Genomic DNA, 20,268 nt, shown 5'->3' on the forward strand with positions numbered 1-20,268 from the left:
GGGCATGTTCGTTTTTCGAACGGGTCATGCCCAATTTTTGTAAAAATTTTAATTATGTATCAAAGTTGGTATTTATGATGTCTATTAAGTTACTCTAGTAAGTAATTTTATAATTACGGAAAAGCGGACCTTATAGTACAACTAACACTAACCTCAAAATTGTCAAGAAGAACATAAATATGAACAACCACTCTAATTTGTCTCTAATGTGCTAACCCTAACAATGAACTAAACATGTCATTATATAGGGTCTACCAAGAATTCGGCCCACATGGCCTAACCCAAGCCCAAAACGTTTAATTAGCCCACATGGCTTATCCCAATACTATCTAACCCACTACAAAACTAAGCCTAATAGCTTGTAAATTATATGGCCTTACAATATCCCACTAGTTTTATGCTATCTTTATCAAACTGCTGTTTATCTCATGTCTCTATGGGAAGATACTTCATCTTTTCATCTTCATACTTGGGCCTTTTTTTCTTCTTGATCATGATTAACTTTGCTTGAAAATCTTGTTGAAAAGAATGCAAGAGGAGGATTCTTAGCAACTCATTTCTTTGTCAATGTCTTCTCTTTCAAGCAGGTTCACAGGTACTTCTTCAAATGTATTATCATTGTCAGATGATGACTCATAACTGGTTCTTCTGACTTAGGCAAATCTTGTTGTTGTGATGCTTCATTCTATGTTAGCAGCCAACAACATCTCAATCTTTAACAACCCCTGTTTCTTGATTTAAATCAATTTCTGCAAATGCTCAAAAATTCATAAGCAAACATTTCCAAACAACAGAGGGAAATACCACATGAACACTTGGTACATCCTATCCAAGTATTTGTACTCGGATTTCACAATTCAAATTTCTTTCAACTTATAATGATTAATCAAATCTTCAAGAACAATTAAAGTTTTAAAAATAAAACACTTGGTACATCCTATCCAAGTATTTGTACTCTATTTTTTGGATTTTTGATTTTATAAAAATAAAACACTATTTTTTGAATTTTTATTTTTAAATCTAACAATAAAAAATGAAACGCAAATAAACAAAGAAACTAATATACAATTACAATTGCAATGGGATCAAATCACAGTGTTTCAGGCCAGACTGCACTTATCAACACTCTTTTACTTTGGGTGATCCGAGCGATTTCCAGTATGTTTGTCCATCTAAACTTATCTCCTTAGGCATTTTTCATATAACGGTCTTCAACTGATTTATTATGTTTTGGTTTATTTAATATGAACACCCAAATAAATAACAATGAAATCCTGGAACACTCTATCATGCATGCAGTTTCCCTACCACATATCCTTAGAACACTCTATCATGCATGCAGTTTCCCTACCACATATTTTCACAAGCCTGTTCTAGGATTCTGAAACCTTGACCGGGACTGGGCTGAGAAGAGAACAAAATAGATCATTATCAGATATGGATATAATATACAGATCAAATGAGTTTTCTCAGTTTGATATAGGTTTTTCGGTTTCTTTTGGGCACTAGAGGGCATCTTTCAGGTGTAATTGATCTATAGCGCGACAACGTGCAGCTAGGTCTTTGCTCACACAAACCAGAAGCTGACATTGCCTAGCACCTCCAGGTCTTTGCTCACGCAAGACATAGGAGATACATGAGCTGGTCAGAAAAGATTTCAGAACTAGAACAAAATTGTGTGTATCAGGACGTCACTCACGTATTTAAATAGTCATGTCATAATTCCAAGTGACGTTCTTTCCTGATGTCATAGAGTAATTTAGTGTTCTGCACAGAACCAGTCAAAGTGTCCAGCCATCAGGATAAAGCCTACCAACATATTGCTCTAGAGTCAGACCATTTCAATATTGGTCTTACATGAGTCAGCCTTAATCCACATAGTGAAAATTCATTTCATTTCCCATGTATGCAACAAAATATTTTTGATTTTTCTGTTTTTTGAATGTTTTTGTTTTTTTTTTCTCATTTTCCATTATTTTTATTTTAAATACATTTACAGATAGATATCCCCCTAAATTTGTGCATAAATCTTATGCGCAAATTTACCTAATAACGAAAACGTATGTACAAAGGATAAACGAAAGAAAATGACAATATTTTTGTTGTTTTTGCCTAACCATTCCGTCATCAGATTTAAGACTAATCAATATCAAAATTAGAACATGAAATTCAAATTTGTAGCTTTTCGCTGATCTTATCTCACCTCTCTTATCTCCTTTACATGAAACATATCAACTATAAAGAATTAAAACTTTTTGCAACAGTAAAATGTTACCCGTTATTTCTCTGGAACAACCGCTATCAACATCCAAAGGTTGTCAACAACTCCTCCTTGGTTGTCCCTGAAAAGTAAGGAGATTAGTAAGACATTGGTACCCAGGTCATAGTGGTCCTGGGTTGTCCTGAAGCATCAACATAAGACACTTCTCGCAAGTACATGTCCCCTTTTTGTTTAAGAGATTGGTGATGTAGCTGTTTTAGGTTTTTCTTTTCAAACTTGTTTAGGCTTTTTCTAATTTCTTAGGTGCCTTGGGCAAAACTGTTTGCTTTTCAACCTTATTGATTTTCAAAACTTGTTTAGGTTTCCAAGCTTGTTTTTTTTTTTATTTTGCAGCATTCCAATCCCCATCAGAAGGTTTAACCTTGGGATGCTTATTCATCATTGCCTTAGGCTATTCAACCTTAATTGGCTTAGAAGAAGATCTATCCTTGGTGTAACCCTCTGATGCTGTGTATAATAAGGCATATAGGGACGATGTATGCAATTTCGTACAATGTGACCGGGTATGCCGCAGTTGTAGCATGTTTGCTTCTTCACATAATGAGCATATCCCGATCCATTAGACCCAACTGACGATGAATTTGAGTTATATGATATGTTGCATGATTTGTTTGCAGACTGTTCAGACTTTATGCCCTACTTCGTATGACTCTATTTACAACAGTTAGTACATTCACTGGATTTAGCATTTTCATTCCCAACTGTTGGCTTTGGAAGCACATATTTATTTGAAGGGTCTCTTAAAGCTGCCTCAAAAACAGCATTTCTCACATATGGAGAAGCATCAACAGATAAATTTGATGTTTTTGAACAAACTTCGTCCGCTTTTTTGCAAACAATATCATCCCCCTCATCCCAATCCTCTACTTTTACCTCATTTGCACATGAAGTAGAAGCATCAGTAACATTCACACAATTAAACTCAGGAACTGGCCTTGTTGTTTCAATTTCAGACGTTGTGGGATCAGTCACTGTTTCACTACTTGATTCAGCTAAACCACGTGAGTTACATTCCTTTTGTAGTAACCCTGCTGAATTCTCTGTTATTGATTCAGCTGCTCCAGAGAACTCACAACTGGATTCACTAGACTCAACTGTTTCCAATTTCTCAGAATCAGCTGCTTCAGGTGATTCACATTTAGAGTCAAATGGAGCAACTGGCTCAGTTGTTTCATTTGCCGATTCTTCATTTTTCTCAAAACTCAATGTCTTTGTTTGTTTAGAGACATTTTCTGATTTAACAAAAATAGGTGCAGTCTTTGATTCAGTTGTTTTTGTTTCATTCCTTTTTGGTTTTGAGATTTTAACTTTTGTGGATTTTACCGGCTCAATCTTGACATCACTGGGTTTTCCATACTCCATGTCAGGCATGTTAGCAATCTCCTCTTCAGTCATAGGAATAGAGGTGTGATATGCTTTAAAATATACATATTTTAATATAAATATTTCCCACACTTTGAATAGTTTGAGGTTAGTTTTACTGCTAAATGGTTTGTATTTGGATTTTATGGGTTTTAAAGGAAAACAAGCAAACCGATTAAATTATATCTCTTATACAAAAAGCAACTCACACCCCTTTGATTAGCACATATACCCTTTTAATCAAAACATACCTTTTTATTTAACACACATACCTCTTCTTTTATATTATCTATTTGCTAAAAAAAATAAAAAAATCAACCAAACGTTTCATTTACATACAACATAACCACTCACAACCATTTGAAAATTACCAACCCAACCATTATAGGTCAGAAACCAAACGGTGCTCCATTACCATTTTTTATGTAATTATATAAGCAATATAACATTCGATCCTTTAACCATCATTCAAACCATCGCATCTGTTTATGTATCCAAGGAACAAATCGTTACACAAACCGAATTTTCCCTTTGTGAACCATTATTCGACCCTATAAATTAGCAACCTTCTTTATCTTATTTACGTTTGGAAAAGCAAAAACCGTTGTGCATTTCCTTCTCGCGATTCGTAACCGCCACTTCAACGTCCCCGGTGAGTCATAACCACCGCCTCTTTATCTCCAATGAATTGTAACTGCCCTGTCTTTGTCACGCATATGGATCTTTCTTATCGATCTTGGCGAAGAACTGTGCAAATTGAAGTGATTAAAATCCCGACTCACATATATCAAAAGATTGACTTGGATAATCCCCAAAGGACTGTGGAATCTTAAGAACAAGTTAAAAAAATCAAAATTCGAAAGACAGGGACAACGAAGGACTGCCGCAAATCAAGAAATCAAATCACAGAACCAAAATTCGAATACAAATTCAATGAAGGGCCGTCGAGTAAAATACACCGACACGAGAAAGACGCAATCAAGAAAATAAAAATTCTGAATCGCATCCGTAAAATTTTCTAGAGCAATAATCGGATTCAGTCGTACGTGATGGGATGATGGTGGCGCCGTGGCGGTGCCGCTGCCGGAGGAGGCTGAGCGGTTAAGTTCCCGGTGAAGGGTAGGCTGTGGTCATGATGTTGAGTAGCGGTGATGATAGAGAAAATGGGAGGTGTTTCTTCTTATTTTGGTTTCAGAACCAGCAAATGTAGTATTATTGTCCATTAAAAGATTGTTAATATTTTCCTTAATAACATCATCCCGATAATATATATTTTAATTAGCCAATGCAAATAGATATCTAATGAATCATATGAGTGTTCATATGACATATTTTTTTTATATTGCATGCTTTTTGTTTAAAAAAGGCCCAGTACATAATTATTCAGTACGTTTTTATCATCCATGTATTTTCTACACTTAGAATTCCTTTCATGTTTCTTTTTAATGTATGAACGTTAGAATTATAAAATTATTTTCATAAGAGGCTGGATAGCATTTATGCACAAATATCTATTTTTTAGTCATACAACTTAACACAAAAGTTATATCTGGCCTTTCACTCCATGACTATTGACACTTTCTTTAAAGAAAAATATTATTAAAAAAGATTAGAGTACATAGTCAATCTCTTTTAAGCTATTAAAAGATATTACTAAAAAGTTTAGTGACTTAAATATGTATATTAACGGTAATTAATGACTAGATCTGATGCCAATAAAATGTCCATCCAGTTCCCTAATAGTTTCATTGTTTGAATCCATGTCTCATTTACTGACAGCTATATCCCAAATTAAAGTATTTTATAAATTTATTTATCTTTATTTACAAATCATCTAGCCACTTGCGATTTAACATACTACAACGATACATGCCGATGTAAAATACATTTTTATGGTTTTTGAACAATGAATAACACGTGTTTATATCCGTTTGGGCATATATATCTTTCGATTGCTGCACCAAATATCACTACTTTACCGAACCAAACCGATATTGACCAAAGGCTTGCCGCAACGCGCGGGGGCGTATTACTAGTTTATGTTTAAAAAAGAAAGATTTAGTTTGAAAATAAATTTGCAATTTGGAAAATCATGTTTATCATTTTTAGTTGCAATTTATTACAGTAAATCTTGTAATCAATATTAATTAATGAGGCATTTAATTCATTTTGTTAACTGGTTTCTACTTTATACGTAGATTACAAACTTAATTAAAAAGTAGTTGTAATTTGGTCAGAAACAAAATTGGTTTGAGATTTTTGTGTACCATGCTACTGCAGATTCAAATAAAGGGCCACGAAGGGTTAAAGTTTATGTGAAGATGGCTGCTAAAAGACCAAATTAGCCCTAAAAGTTTAAGATTTTAACATCCAAATACCACCACCTGATTTTTGTTGTTTGATTGGGCCGATGGAGTATTAAGCTGAGGCTGGCCCATATGTTGTTTAGTGATCTGCCAAATTCCATTACGATTCATTTAACAGGCCAAGTTGGCGAGAAATTGTATGGGTCTCAAATTACAATATCGTAGGTTTTTTTAGGAGGTCAGAATTAAATAAGGGGACAGACTGCCGCATACGAAAAAAGGGGGGAGCTCAGTAGGGGGACGACAGACAGCAACTTTAGTAGGTGGAGTTCGATCAACAGAAAGAAAAAGAAAGAAAGGTTATTTGTCAAGAAGAAAAAAAAAGAAGTTGATTGGTTCGTGTGACAACTCGAACTTTTGATCCTTATCGTCGAGAGACGAGCGTCTTATTAATGCTCGTATTCACTATTTTTATTATTATTATTAATATTATTACCGTCATTGTTTTATAAAATAATAATAATCCACGACGAGAGTTTCAGTTATTTGTGTATGAGTTATTATAACCGGGCAAATCGGTTTGAGCGAGACGCGTAGTTGTTTAAACAGGTTCGCACTCGGGCTAGGCCCAAGCCCACTCCCTAAACCTAAAACCCTAGCTAATTTAGACACCTTATAAACCCTTAACCCCCCCCCCCTTTATTCAAATTCTCAAAAACCCTAAAACCCCATTCCAAGTTCCCAGCCGCATACCCCATCCCTTTTCTCTAACTCTCAGCGATTTGAAATGTTCGGCGACCGGCGATTGGGTTCCGGCGCCCGTTTGCCTCCGCCAAATGCCACCCACCACACCCCCTTCTCCTCTCTCGTCCCTTCTCTAGTCAACACCCCTCAGCCACGCTCACCTTCTCCCCTCGAGCTAAGGAACGACAACACCACCACCACCACCACAGGCGGCGGCTCTGTGGTGGGTGGTGCCGGAGAACTATTCAAGCGAGAGAGAGAAGCATCAATGTTTTTGTTTCTGGCGACTCTGCCGGTGATGAAAGGGAGGATGACGACTCGGTGATCATTCACGACAACGACAGCAACTGGTGATTATTTTACTTTTCCGACGAACCTGGCAACGGCGGTGACGGTGGCAGTTTAGCTTCGGTTCGGGTCAACGCAGGGACAACTTCGGTTCAGAGTATGGGTTCGGGTTTTGTGATGATAACAGCCCGTGTATTCTTCTCGATCCTCCTCATACCTCGGTTAGTAGTAAGTTGTCTTTGAGTATTAGTGGTTACTATAAAATCTTGATTGTATGGTTGTTACTGTTTTAGAAAATGTGTTTAAAAAATATGTTGAGATTGTATTTTGAGCTTCATACTTTTGTATATATGTATTTGTTAGAAACCGTTTTGTTAAAATATGGATTCTGCAAACTGATGAAGAATAAATGAACTTTGGGGAAATAATTTATGACTAACTGATGTTTGTAGTATTCTTAGGAGAAGCTATTGGTTTAAATATGGGCATATGTTACCTGAATTGTGGATATGGGAATATCTAAATATATGAAGTATCAAGACTGTGATGATTTGGTGAACTGACATACGAATTGAAACTACACGATGGTTTGCTAACTGTTAATAGGAGTACTGATTAATAGTGTTTACATGTAACATTGTGGTTAGTAATTTGTGCACATTTTGTTGGCTAGTAGATTGGAAATAATTGATTCTTGGTTTGATTCGTAAATAATAGTTGTTTGATAGAAGCATTTGTTAAAACACTTAGCATAAGTTGTTCTAAATATGGATGATTGTTAGGGGCTTTTATGAAATATTGTGCTTTCGATCTGATCTGGTAAGTGTAGGGAATTAGAAACATGTTAGTGAAACTTGATTGGCTAGTACATGCTTATGAAATCTGATTGGATAGTACCGAATTGGATAAGGGGTCTAGAAGCATCGCTGGTGGTTGCGAGTCGAGACCGTAGGGTTGCGAGTCGAGACCTCTCTATTCGCAACTCAAAACTGAACAACGTACAACAGGAGACTCGAGACCAAGCTGGTTGCTACTCGAGGATCTCCTGATCTCGACTTAAGGTTGCGACTCAAAAACTGCACAACTCGAGACCAGCTGTTGCGACTCAGAATCTCGTGGCTGCGACTCGAGGTCTCATAGTCTCGAGTCGAGACCACCTGGTCTCGATTGGGCTGCTTGACTTGGTTATTGGGCCACAATGTGCACTGGCGTGCTTGGGCTGTGTGTTTAACTTACTACATGCTGTTACTGTTTAACTATTTACATGATTAGGACAGGCCCAATAACATTGGTGTACCTTATGTACTATGTGTTAACTGATGTTTTTAATTGTGTGCTAGTGTTAATGTCTAATTGTTACTGTTTAACTGTTTACATGCCAGGATAGGCCCAATACCGTGTATGCTTGTAAGACATGCATGCTATGTGTTAGATACGTGTAGGTTTATACGTGACACTACTTGCATGCGAATCTAATAAATATTTAATAACCATAATAGGGAATGGTTGACCATCATAACACAAGTAAATTGACTATCGAGCAAAGCAATGGTGAGTTTACTACTTTTTACTTAAAGCATGCGTTCCCGGTGGTTGGGAAACGGAACGAAACAACTTTTCCTGGTTTGGAATTGCTTACTATCTCCTTGCGCGGGATGCGGTATTTCTATCTCCTAGTGTGGGATACGGGTAACAACACTATCCCCTGTGAGGGATACAAACCTAGTTTTCTCCCCTTAAATGGGACTCTTAGTTAATTACTGTTTATATGGAATGCAACGAGCAACACTAAGCGAAACTCTATCACTCAAGCGCTATTTAGGTCTTACCAGCCTCACACCGTGCCTGTAGAGGATCGGTCGTGAACTAATGTACTCTGGCAAACCGTCAATGACGATAGAACATTGACAAATGGGGCACTGCGGAAATGTACGGTCACCTAGTATTCGGTATTGGAAAAACAGTTTAGTCGCTTACTTATGGGGTAGCTTCCCATGGCATGTATAAACGGATAAATTAACTGTTGAAACAAGTTTTTGGAAATTAAAATTGGAAAACTGTAAACACGTGAACTCGCCAACGTTATGTTGACACTCTACTGCATGCTTTGCAGGTTGCTCGATACAACTCTGGACGGACGTTGCAATCGGATGGAGTGCGTGGCTCGTAAGTAACATGATAATAAACTTGTGGTTTTCAATTACGATGCGTTCTCTTCCCCTTTCCGCTGTGAACATAAAACTTTGTTTTGAAAAATTTAAATTTGGTCACTAATTATGCTAATGTTTATAAACACAATCTACCCCGTTCAAAATAATTAGTGGCTAAGATCCTGGTCGTCACACGCCTCGCGGTAGTACTCCGCGTGTGGATTTGAGGGTGTGACAGATTGGTATCAGAGCCATTGGTTATAGTGAACTAGGTTGTAAATGTAAAATATTTTTGGTTTGGGAAATAAAATATTTTATATGGAAACCAGACTATAACCATTCTTTAGTAGAAACCACAACGACACCACACTCCGGATTGCAAGGTTTGTCAACCTCAGATGCTCACCTGGTAATGATAGGCTATCAGCATTTACTTGTGCATAACTTATGTGTGTGAACACGCATATGTGTATGTGTTTAATTAGCATATATATGTTAGTACGTATGCGTATATTTAGTATTAAACGAACAGTGGATCATACGAAGGCTAGGCTAGCGTGTTACGTGTTAAACAGGAGCGCGTTCTCCTAAACCTGATCCGAAACCATGACACACTAAGGGCAATGAACCAGTTATTCCAAGTCCTCGTCCCTGTATTTCCTGATATCATCCTTGGACTGCAAATCAACATAAGGGGCGTCCACTCGATAGACCTGCCTAGGAAAGGTCTGCTGCGAAGCACATAGAGAGGTTACGAGAATGAATCGATGAAGGGGAGCCATCCCCATATCATGGGATATTAGAAGGAACGACGGCGTCATTCGCATCCTTTTTACTTGCGTATTTCTATTCCCGACTTAAGTAGTGAGACTTGTTCCCTCACACGACCGATCACCTGGATTCTTGAAGCATTCTGGTAAGTCTACACTATTCGGGCTTCTGTTTGCACGTTCCAAACACTAAAACCATGCGTGGGGTATGCTCCACATTGCAGTGCCAGCACTCGTATTGTCACACCCTGGCTTTGCGGAAGCGTGGTTAATTTGGTGTGACTTCTTAATACCATAGCTTAATCATAACAAGCTATATGAATTAAAAATATGCAAGATCATCCATTGATAATAAAAATATTAAACATTGTCTTAACGGGTTAACACCCAACAACCATAACTTGTCTAAACATTACAAATGCAAACTTAAAGTAAACATGGTTCAGGGACTGTGACTTGTCCAGGAAAGAGTCACAAGCCTCGAACCCTGGATGACCTCGGGCCTAATGCAGCGGAAAACAAGCCATACCGCGCCAGATCGTTAATTTCCTGAAATACATGTAAGTTGAAAAATCAACAATAATGTTGAGCGAGTTCATGCGAAAGTGCGTAAACAAACCTTTATCTTTATCAAAAACCTGGTATGTAGCAAATAAGGAAAAAGAAAGAGATCACCAATGGTTTGCAAGGCCATTGATATGTGTGAAGTGCAAGTAGGGATGACTCAAACCTAGCGGATTTATGCGTCGGGCACTAAGTCACCCCGAGGTCCGTTCAGCTGGACCTGGGGCTGGGCTCGCTACACCCAGATAGATCTACCGCTCCTGTCCCTCGGTCCTACTATGAGGATTAATGGCCTCAAGTTGCGCCTACCCACTCACATGATCTAAGCAACCCTCCTTACGCTACCATACCATGTATCAAGTATTCATAATCATAGTAACATGTATTTCACCCCCGCAGTTTATAAAACTGAAAACAGTTAAGAGAAAAGGGGGACATGAACTCACAGTGAGTGCGTCACAATACCAAGTAATCCAAATATCCAACTGCTGCGCAACGACCTACATGTGCTAATTCTATTAGACGGATGGCCGTGCCTTAGCTTTAAAGTTTAATTTTTCGGGAAACGGTTAGACAACCGTTCCGTGTATATACTTGGTAGAAAATCTCCTTCCCAAGGATGGGGGAATTAATACATGCGTGTTTATAATATTAAGTCTCACTTAATATATTTTATTTCTCATTCCCAAAATATAATTATTTTTCTCAAAAATAATATATTTTCTCTTTATATAATACTTTCCAAAATAATACGTTGACAAAAATACGCATTTATGAATATTTCCGTATAAAGCGTAAGTTACGTTTTGGCGGTTATGTGGTAATAGTAATTACCGTTGTAACTCATATGTTTGTCGTGAAGGCGTTGGTATTATTTTGAATTCGACAAAGTTAGTAAATATTATTTTTACTCTAAAAATAATATTTATACATTTTCACAAAATAATCATAAACAGTGTTGTGAAAAATATATTTATCGAATAAATATTTATCACATTTATTTTTGTGACAACCCCACCTCCGAATATTTGTAAATAAAGTCATGGCGAAATATATTTGAAAATATGTCAAAAGTAGTCTAACACTTGTAAATAATTCTAAGTGTTAGATTTTAGAAAATTTCGCCAGAGTTTCCCCTGTAACTGGAGGTGGCCACGCCTTCAAGCGTATCATTTTCTTTTACAAAATCATTTCAACACTTCTTTAAATCAACCAATCAATTTCCAACACATTATACAAGTTTCAACACTTCAAACTTGTAGACTAGTATGTAAAATCGCATTATTACATGAACTTGTAATTTTTCCGAAAGTCGTAATGTAGATCACCTTATATTTAGTGGATCTATGTATAAAATAATTTAGTCTTGTAAAAACCCCGTTTTTGGAACAAATCATCCTTTACAACTTCCCGACAACTTTTATAAAAATTGTTATTTTGTCGGATCTTTCGTTTCACAAGTGTTTATACACTTGTAGTTTATAAAAATCATCTTGGTTAGCATGTTATCCAACTTATATAAAACATGATTTTCTCGACACTTGGTTCTACGAATGTACCACTTGTACATACGTAGATCGGCTCGTTTTAAATACTATTTTTCATGTCAAAACACTTTTACACAAGTTCATGTTTCCCGTGTGGTGGAGTTTCACCTTTTAACCCTCGTACCGCTAGAAACAAGCTTATGTTAAGATACATGATCTTAACAAAGTCGCGTTAAACGATGATAAGAGCCACCACATCGTAGATCGGGTCTCTACAACCAACATATTCGAATACTACGACTTTTACACGCGTTATAAGCTTTTAACCAACAATATTCGAGTTTTAGTAGACTTTATAGATTCAAAAGATGGGTTTCCGACTTTTAACCGTTAAAAATCCTTTTAACCACTTTAGATACGATCAAGAGCGAGTTTTAAATGTTATACCTCTAGCTCGGGGCTAGGGAAGATCTTTGGCGAAAATGGCGTGGATAAAAGCAAATGAACGAGGTCCTTTAACTTCCGCTTGCTTCAAAGCTCCTAATACGTGATCCCCGACACTTGTGTGAGCTTGGAATGGCAAGACAAGAACTCGAAGATGGATGGTTGAGGGTGGGGGGTTACGGCCGAGAGGAGAGGGAGAGCAAGAGAGAGAGTGTGTTGGTTTGTGTGAGGTGTGAAGTCTTGTGTGTGTGTGTGGTATTTATAGAAAAAATCAAGCTCCTTCGTCCATCGGTTTACAAGCTCTCTAGATATCCACGAAACCAATATAAAAATCAAAAGGTTGTACTCTCTTGTCCTTTCTTTTTAGCCGATTCCATTAGGGGGGGGGGGTATCCGGTTGGGTTTCGATCGTTCAGTTAGTGTTCAGTTACATTAAGTTGGTTACTTTTAGAGATTAACCCCGTTAGTTGTTTGATGCGTTATAGTGCGGGTGTTAGGGTAATCAGGGACCCTAACTGGCTCAGAAAAATACCAATAATATTTCTGGCAATATTTTTATGTTCCGGGTATAGTCCGGTTGTTCGGTTGGATAGTAATCCGTTAAAGTGTTTAAGTAATCCTTTAAGCGTCGTAAATAATATTTTTAGCGACAAAACTTATTCTGCAAAGTGTCAGGAATAATTCCTCATGTTTTGGCACTTTATTAGTTAGCTAGAAGCTAGTATGTAAATAAATGTGCTGTGTTTCGTGCTTTAAGTACGTTTTAGGCACATCCAATCTCTGTATCTTATTCCTAGTGACGCAATTATACAACCCTTGTATCTCTACACACACTGTGGGTGTGGTAAAATATTTCTGGCTCATTCAGGCCTTTAGGGGCAGTGTTTGCCTGATGCTGGCTATATCAGCATGTTCAATAGGTTATCCGTTCAAATGCTACTGTGCTTTTGTGCATCATGTTTGTCACTAAAGTTTAGTAAATAAATAATGTAGTGACGGAAAAATCAAAGTATGATGCAGATATGTACATGTATCAACAATCAAGTAGCAGTTTATCAGAAATCTCAGTTAAGCACAGTAATTTGGCAACAATTAATAGTTAATTAAGTCGTACGGATACCTGGTTTTGTGAGGGTTGTCACATTCTCCCCCCGTTAAATAAATTTCGTCCCGAAATTTTAAATTCTGCTTGTAGAAGCAGGGTTCTTAGGAAACAAGTGGGGGTATTTCTCCTTCATTCGGTCTTCACGCTCCCAGGTGAATTCAGGACCATGTCTAGCATTCCAACGAACTTTGACGAGCTTGACACTGCTCCGGCGGGTCTTGCTTATTTTCCAATCCGTGACCTCAACAGGTTCTTCAACGAAGTGGAGCGTGTCATCAATATGAATTTCGTCGGTAGGAATGGCAACGTTAACTTGAGTTGGACTTCTCTTCAGATTGGATACATGAAACGTATCGTGAACATTATTCAGTTCGGCAGGTAGATCCAACTTGTATGCTACGGTCCCAATTCTTTCCAAAACCTTGAAAGGACCAATGTAGCGCGGATTCAACTTCCCACGCTTCCCAAAGCGTGCCACACCCTTCCAGGGTGATACCTTCAACAAAACCATATCCCCAACCTCAAACTCCTGAGGTTTCCTTTTCAGACGGTCACGAGCCGCACTAATGCGATCTCGGATTTGCGCGATCTTATCTGTAGTTTCCTGAACTACATCGGGACCTACCAATTGTCTATTAACTGCGTCAGACCAACAGAGCGGCGACCTGCACTTGCGCCCATATAACGCTTCGAATGGCGCGGCACCAATACTGGTGTGGTAGCTGTTGTTGTATGAAAATTCAACCAGGGGTAAATGCTTATCCCAGCTACCGCCTAAATCCATCACACATGCTCTCAGCATGTCCTCCAATGTCTGAATCGTCCGCTCACTTTGACCGTCGGTCTGTGGGTGAAAAGCTGTGCTCATATTCAGCTTTGAGCCAAAAGCTTCCTGGAAGGATTGCCATATCCTCGATACGAACCTCCCGTCTCTATCAGAAATAATCGAGAGAGGTACTCCATGGCGTGTAACAATCTCTCTCATATAGATTTCGGCCAATTTGCTTGTATGATCTTTCTCGCGGATAGGCAAGAAGTGTGCTGACTTTGTTAAGCGATCCACTATCACCCAGATAGTGTCATGGCCTCTTGGCGTCCTTGGCAACTTCGTAATAAAATCCATGGAGATTTCTTCCCACTTCCACTGGGGAATTTTTGGTTGCTGCAGAAGTCCCGAAGGCTTCTGGTATTCTGCCTTAACTTTGGCGCAAGTTAAACATTTGCTCACGTAAATAGCAACATCGCCTTTCATTCTAGGCCACCAGTAATAATCTTTAAGATCCTGGTACATCTTATCCGCTCCAGGGTGGATAGAGTACCGCGACTTGTGAGCTTCATCAAAGATAATCTCTCTTAAACCACCAAACAGAGGAACCCAAATCCTTTTCTCAAAACACAACGTTCCTTCCCTGTTTGGCACCAAAATCTTCTCCATCCCACGGAGATATTCTTCCTCAAGGTTTCCCTCCTTGAGAGCTTCCTTCTGTGCTGCACGAACGCGCGAGGAAAGGTCGGTTTGAATTATCATTTCCATAGCCCTAACCCTTATGGGCTTGATCCTTTCCTTACGACTTAGGGCATCGGCGACCACATTCGCCTTCCCTGGATGATACTTGATCTCGCAGTCGTAGTCGTTCAACAACTCGACCCATCGTCTTTGCCTCATGTTCAACTCCTTCTAGTTGAATATATGCTGGAGGCTCTTGTGATCTGTAAAGATTGTACACTTCGTACCGTAAAGGTAGTGTCTCCAGATCTTCAAAGCAAAGACCATTGCGCCTAGCTCCAAATCATGAGTGGTATAGTTCTTTTCATGCATCTTCAGTTGGCGTGATGCGTAGGCGATAACCTTTTGGCGTTGCATCAACACACAACCCAATCCTTGACGCGATGCGTCACAGTATACCACAAAATCGTCGGTACCTTCCGGTAGAGCTAAGATCGGCGCGTTACAAAGCTTATCCTTCAATATCTGAAACGCCTCATCCTGTTTGATTCCCCAATCAAACTTCTTATCCTTTTGCGTGAGGAGCGTTAACGGTTGAGCGATCTTAGAAAAGTTCTCGATGAACCTTCGATAATAGCCAGCCAAACCCAAGAATTGCCGAATCTCGGTTGGCGTTTTTGGCGTTTCCCAGTCTTTGATCGCCTCGATCTTGGTGGGATCCACGTGGATTCCATCTCCATTCACCACGTGCCCAAGGAATTGCACCTCACGTAGCCAAAACTCACACTTAGAGAACTTGGCGTACAATTGTTCCTTCTTTAGTAGCTCCAGAATGGCTCTAAGATGCTGCTCATGCTCAGCCTTTGTCTTTGAATAAATCAGGATATCATCGATGAATACGATCACGAACTTATCCAGATATGGCTTACAAACTCGGTTCATCAAATCCGTGAACACTGTAGGTGCGTTTGTCAAACCAAACGGCATAACCAGAAACTCGTAGTGTCCATATCGAGTTCTGAAGGCTGTCTTCGGAATACTCTCTTCCTGTATCCGTAGTTGATGGTATCCAGATCGAAGATCGATCTTTGAATAGAAGCTTGAACCTTGAAGGTGGTCGAATAGGTCATCGATTCTTGGCAAAGGATACCTATTCTTGATCGTCAGCTTGTTCAATTCTCTGTAGTCAATGCACATACGGAAACTACCGTCCTTCTTCTTCACAAACAAAACTGGAGCTCCCCAAGGCGAGAAGCTTGGTCGGATAAAACCCTTGTCTAACAACTCTTGAAGTTGTGTCGACAGCTCTTGCATCTCAGACGGAGCAAGTCTATAGGGTGCCTTAGCCACAGGCGCAGCGCCTGGAACTAAGTCGATGCGAAACTCCACTTGTCTCTGAGGCGGCAATCCAGGCAAGTCTTCTGGAAAGACTTCTGGGTATTCCCTCACGACAGGGATGTCTTCGATCTTCGGCTCAGCAGCCTTTTTATCCACAATGTGTGCCAGAAAAGCAACACATCCCTTTTGCAAACACTTCCTTGCTTTCAGGCAGCTAATTATCCTTAACGGCGTCTCACGCTTCTCCCCATGAACAACAATGGTCTCACCATCATCGGTCGGGATACGAATAATCTTCTCGTGACAAACTATCTCTGCTTTGTTACTCGATAACCAATCCATTCCTACTACCACGTCGAAGCTTCCCAACTGGACCGGTAGTAGATCGAGAGCAAACTCACGCTCTCCTAGCTCGATTACGCAACTTCGAATCACCTCGTTAGCTTCTACTAAATTCCCATTCGCCAATTCAATTGAGTATCTAATTTACTAGCAGTTAAACCAAGCATATTCTTAAATTCTAATGATACGAAGCTATAATCGGCACCAGTTTCACACAAGATAGATGCGAAAGTTTTGGTTGTTAAAGAACGTACCAGTAATCATGCCTGGATCCTGGCATGCTTCACAAACTCCGATGCTGGGTGTTCTCTCACGGTCTTGTTTCAACTCCGGGCATTCTCTCTTAAGATGTCCAATGTCCCCACAATGGAAGCATCCTAGCATTCGGCCATTTCCTTTCCTGCTTCCACCTTGAGCGTTGTTACGGTTTTCTCCTTGTTTGGGACTCTTCATCCCACAACCATCCTTGTTGTGCCTTTTCCTCCCGCACCTAGGCTTCCGACATCCACATTCATGGTGATACTTGCACCCAGCACGTCTTGCTTTAGTTTCTAAGCAAATCTTATCATTGGCATGTCTGTTGTTAGGGCAATCTTTCTTGAAATGCCCTTTGTCTCCGCAGTCAAAACAACCTCGAATAGATCTTTGTTCATCATTATTTGTTCGGGTATCTTCGGTAAGCTTCCTTTTGTTCTTTCCAGATGACTCTACCTGAGTCTCCCTATCAGGGTTTGCAAGTTTTTCTAGTCTAATGGCTTCCGTAACGAGTGCCAAACCCATCTTGCTTGCAGCAATAGTTGTTGATGGCGTAGATGCTGCCATTAAGCTCATGACTTGTGGTGCCAGTTCCCAAATGAACTGTCCCAATTTCCTCATTTCTGGTTCCGCTAAGTGGGGAATAACTCGTGCCAAGTCATGAAGTCTTTGCATGTATCCCAACATTTTTGGACCTTCCATTATCAGGCTCTGGAATTCCCCTTCCAACTTCTGGGTTTCCTCTTGGGAGCAATACTTCTCATGCATCATTCCCTTCAGTTCATCCCATGATAATGCATATGCTGCGGTTTCGCCCTTCATTTGATCCTGAAGGTACCACCATAGTCGAGCTCCATCTTGAAACAACTCAGAAACGTATAGGACTTGTTGTTCTGGCGTACAACCACTCATTCGAAAGATGGAATCCATACTTTCAATCCATTTCACAAAAGCTATGGCACCTCCAGTGCCGTCGAACTTCGGAGGCTTGTAGTTGAGGAAGTGCCAGTAGGAACAACCGTTATTTTCCGAGGTACCTCTGCTAGGTTCAGAGCGTAGGGCCTCGTGTTGTGCTAGAACTGCAGCAATTATCTCTTGAAGTTCCGCCTCTGAGGTGGGCATGCGCATTTCGCGTCTTGGTGGCATCTTCTAAGAGATGTTTCACGTAGGTTAGGTCGTAGCAGGTAAAATGTACGTATGTATTCAACAATATCAGCACATAACAGCTCATGCTATCAATAAATCAGCCACATAACATCTCATGTCATAGAACATAAACCATAGATCAAACATCACAAGTGATGAGAATACTGCGATTGCATTACCACAAATCGAGACCACAATGTAAAGCTTATATGTACATAACTGTATCATACAACAATAATGACTTAGTAGGGGACGACCCTAGGCAAGTCGTGCGATTTCTGGACATGTTAAGGAATCTCGGGTCTCTCCATTTTCAAATTCCAGAACTCCACCTTAAGCTTCTGAATTCCAGTCCAAGAACAACATTTCTTCTCAATCATTTCCTTGAGCTCGTCCCAGCTCAGTGCATAAGTAGCATCCGTGCTAAGGGCCTGAACATGATGGTCCCACCATGAGAGTGTGCCGTCTAGTAATGACTTTGAGGTAAAGGTATCACTCCATTTGGGGCGAACAGTTTGTCTTTCTTAGAATGGAGTCAATCTTTTCGGGCCAACGATCAAATGCAATGGCGCTTTCTGTTTCGTCGAAGTTCAAAGGCTTGCAGTTTAGGAACTGCTTATAGGTGCGGTCAGCTAGGGATTATTTCCAATAGTGCCATTGCTGTGCTAAAAGCGGAGAGCTTCATGTCGTGCAATTGCCTGTGAGTTGCGTTTTTGCAGCTCGGCTCCTATCCTTGGCAACATACTGGTGTTTGTGTCACGCCTGGGTGGCATTCTCTTCTGCCGGAATGGCATGAAGTGGGTTAGACAACTTTCCAATTGTCTTATGAGATACATAGCACCGTAAGCCATCATGTACTCACCCAATTTTACACATAAATATACTCAATGTATGGGTGGGGAAAATAAATTTTCTGAGCCCTCACATAGGCTTGCCAATTTGGCTTGTTGCTTGAAATAGAATGAACTCGAGGCTTCATCGCCTTGGTCATTCGTGTTCGAGTTATTTCCTGCTACATTGGTTGTCATTAGCTTGTCCCGCAGAGTCAACCAGGATTTCTGTGCACTACAAGCCGTTATTACGTGGGCCCCCGTAATAATAAATTGTCTTGCACAGTTACCCCACATTTTCTCTCGTCCAAGCAGATGATCAACCAAGGAGCGACAGCAGGTGCATTGGCATGAACAAGGTCATGCTCTAATGCGGGGTCAAGAGCAATGCCTGGATCAGGGCCACGGCTGGCTCTGGATCAACACACTCTATCTCAAAATCAGCTGGATCAACCATCACAGGGGGTTACAGGATCCTCCAAGGGCAGGCCTAAGCGTATGAACTCAAGGTCATGGTCTGGATCAAAACCAGATGGAAGAACAGGATTACCCTCAATACTGTGATCAAACTCCAAGCTATGTGCGGGAACCGGTGCAGCTGATGACGCCGTATCAGGGTCGGCGTCGTGTAAATGGTGCTGCACTCCCAGCAGCAATAGGGTCTCGCCCTCGAATGGGTCCACTTCTAGTAGATCGTTATCGTCGACAGAGGCCACGTCGGGGGGCATATCAACAATGGGATAAACGGCAAGGGGCACAGGAGCAGGGATCACCGTGAATGGCAAATTCCCAACAAGATGGCCATCAGTAGGCTCTGCTACGACATCAGGCAGCGCAAAGGGGCTGAAAGTCGTCATCGTCTGTGCCGGTAGTATCGGAAATGTACACCTCGTGCTCCGATGAAACTATGTCGTCTGATACTATGGCCATGGGATTCGTAGTGTCCATCTTTCTAGTACATGATGAAAGCATGACGTTTGTAACACAAACACATATACGTATAATAATCAATCATATATTCATGTAAACATGTAAGTCAACAATAAACAATCAAATAATTCTCCTAGTCCCACTAGCCTCCCAGTCTCCTAGACTGACATTCCTAGTCCCACTAGCCAAATTCCTCTCAGTCTCTAAGACTGCTCTATCATCCACCTCGACCTCTTAGATCGAGCCTCGGCCTCCAAGACCGAGCCTCAGCCTCCAAGACTGAGCCTAAAACAACAAACATCTACCTCGATCTCTAAGATCGAGCCTCGGCCTCCAAGACCGAGCCTCAGCCTCCAAGACTGAGCCTAACATAAATAACATCTACCTCGATCTCTAAGATCGAGCCTCGGCCTCCAAGACCGAGCCTCAGTCTTCAGGACTGAGCCTAATAATGAATAAATGAAATGTGCTCAACATTT

Source organism: Helianthus annuus, chromosome 15 (assembly GCF_002127325.2).
Source record: "Helianthus annuus cultivar XRQ/B chromosome 15, HanXRQr2.0-SUNRISE, whole genome shotgun sequence".
Taxonomy (NCBI): Eukaryota; Viridiplantae; Streptophyta; class Magnoliopsida; order Asterales; family Asteraceae; genus Helianthus; species Helianthus annuus.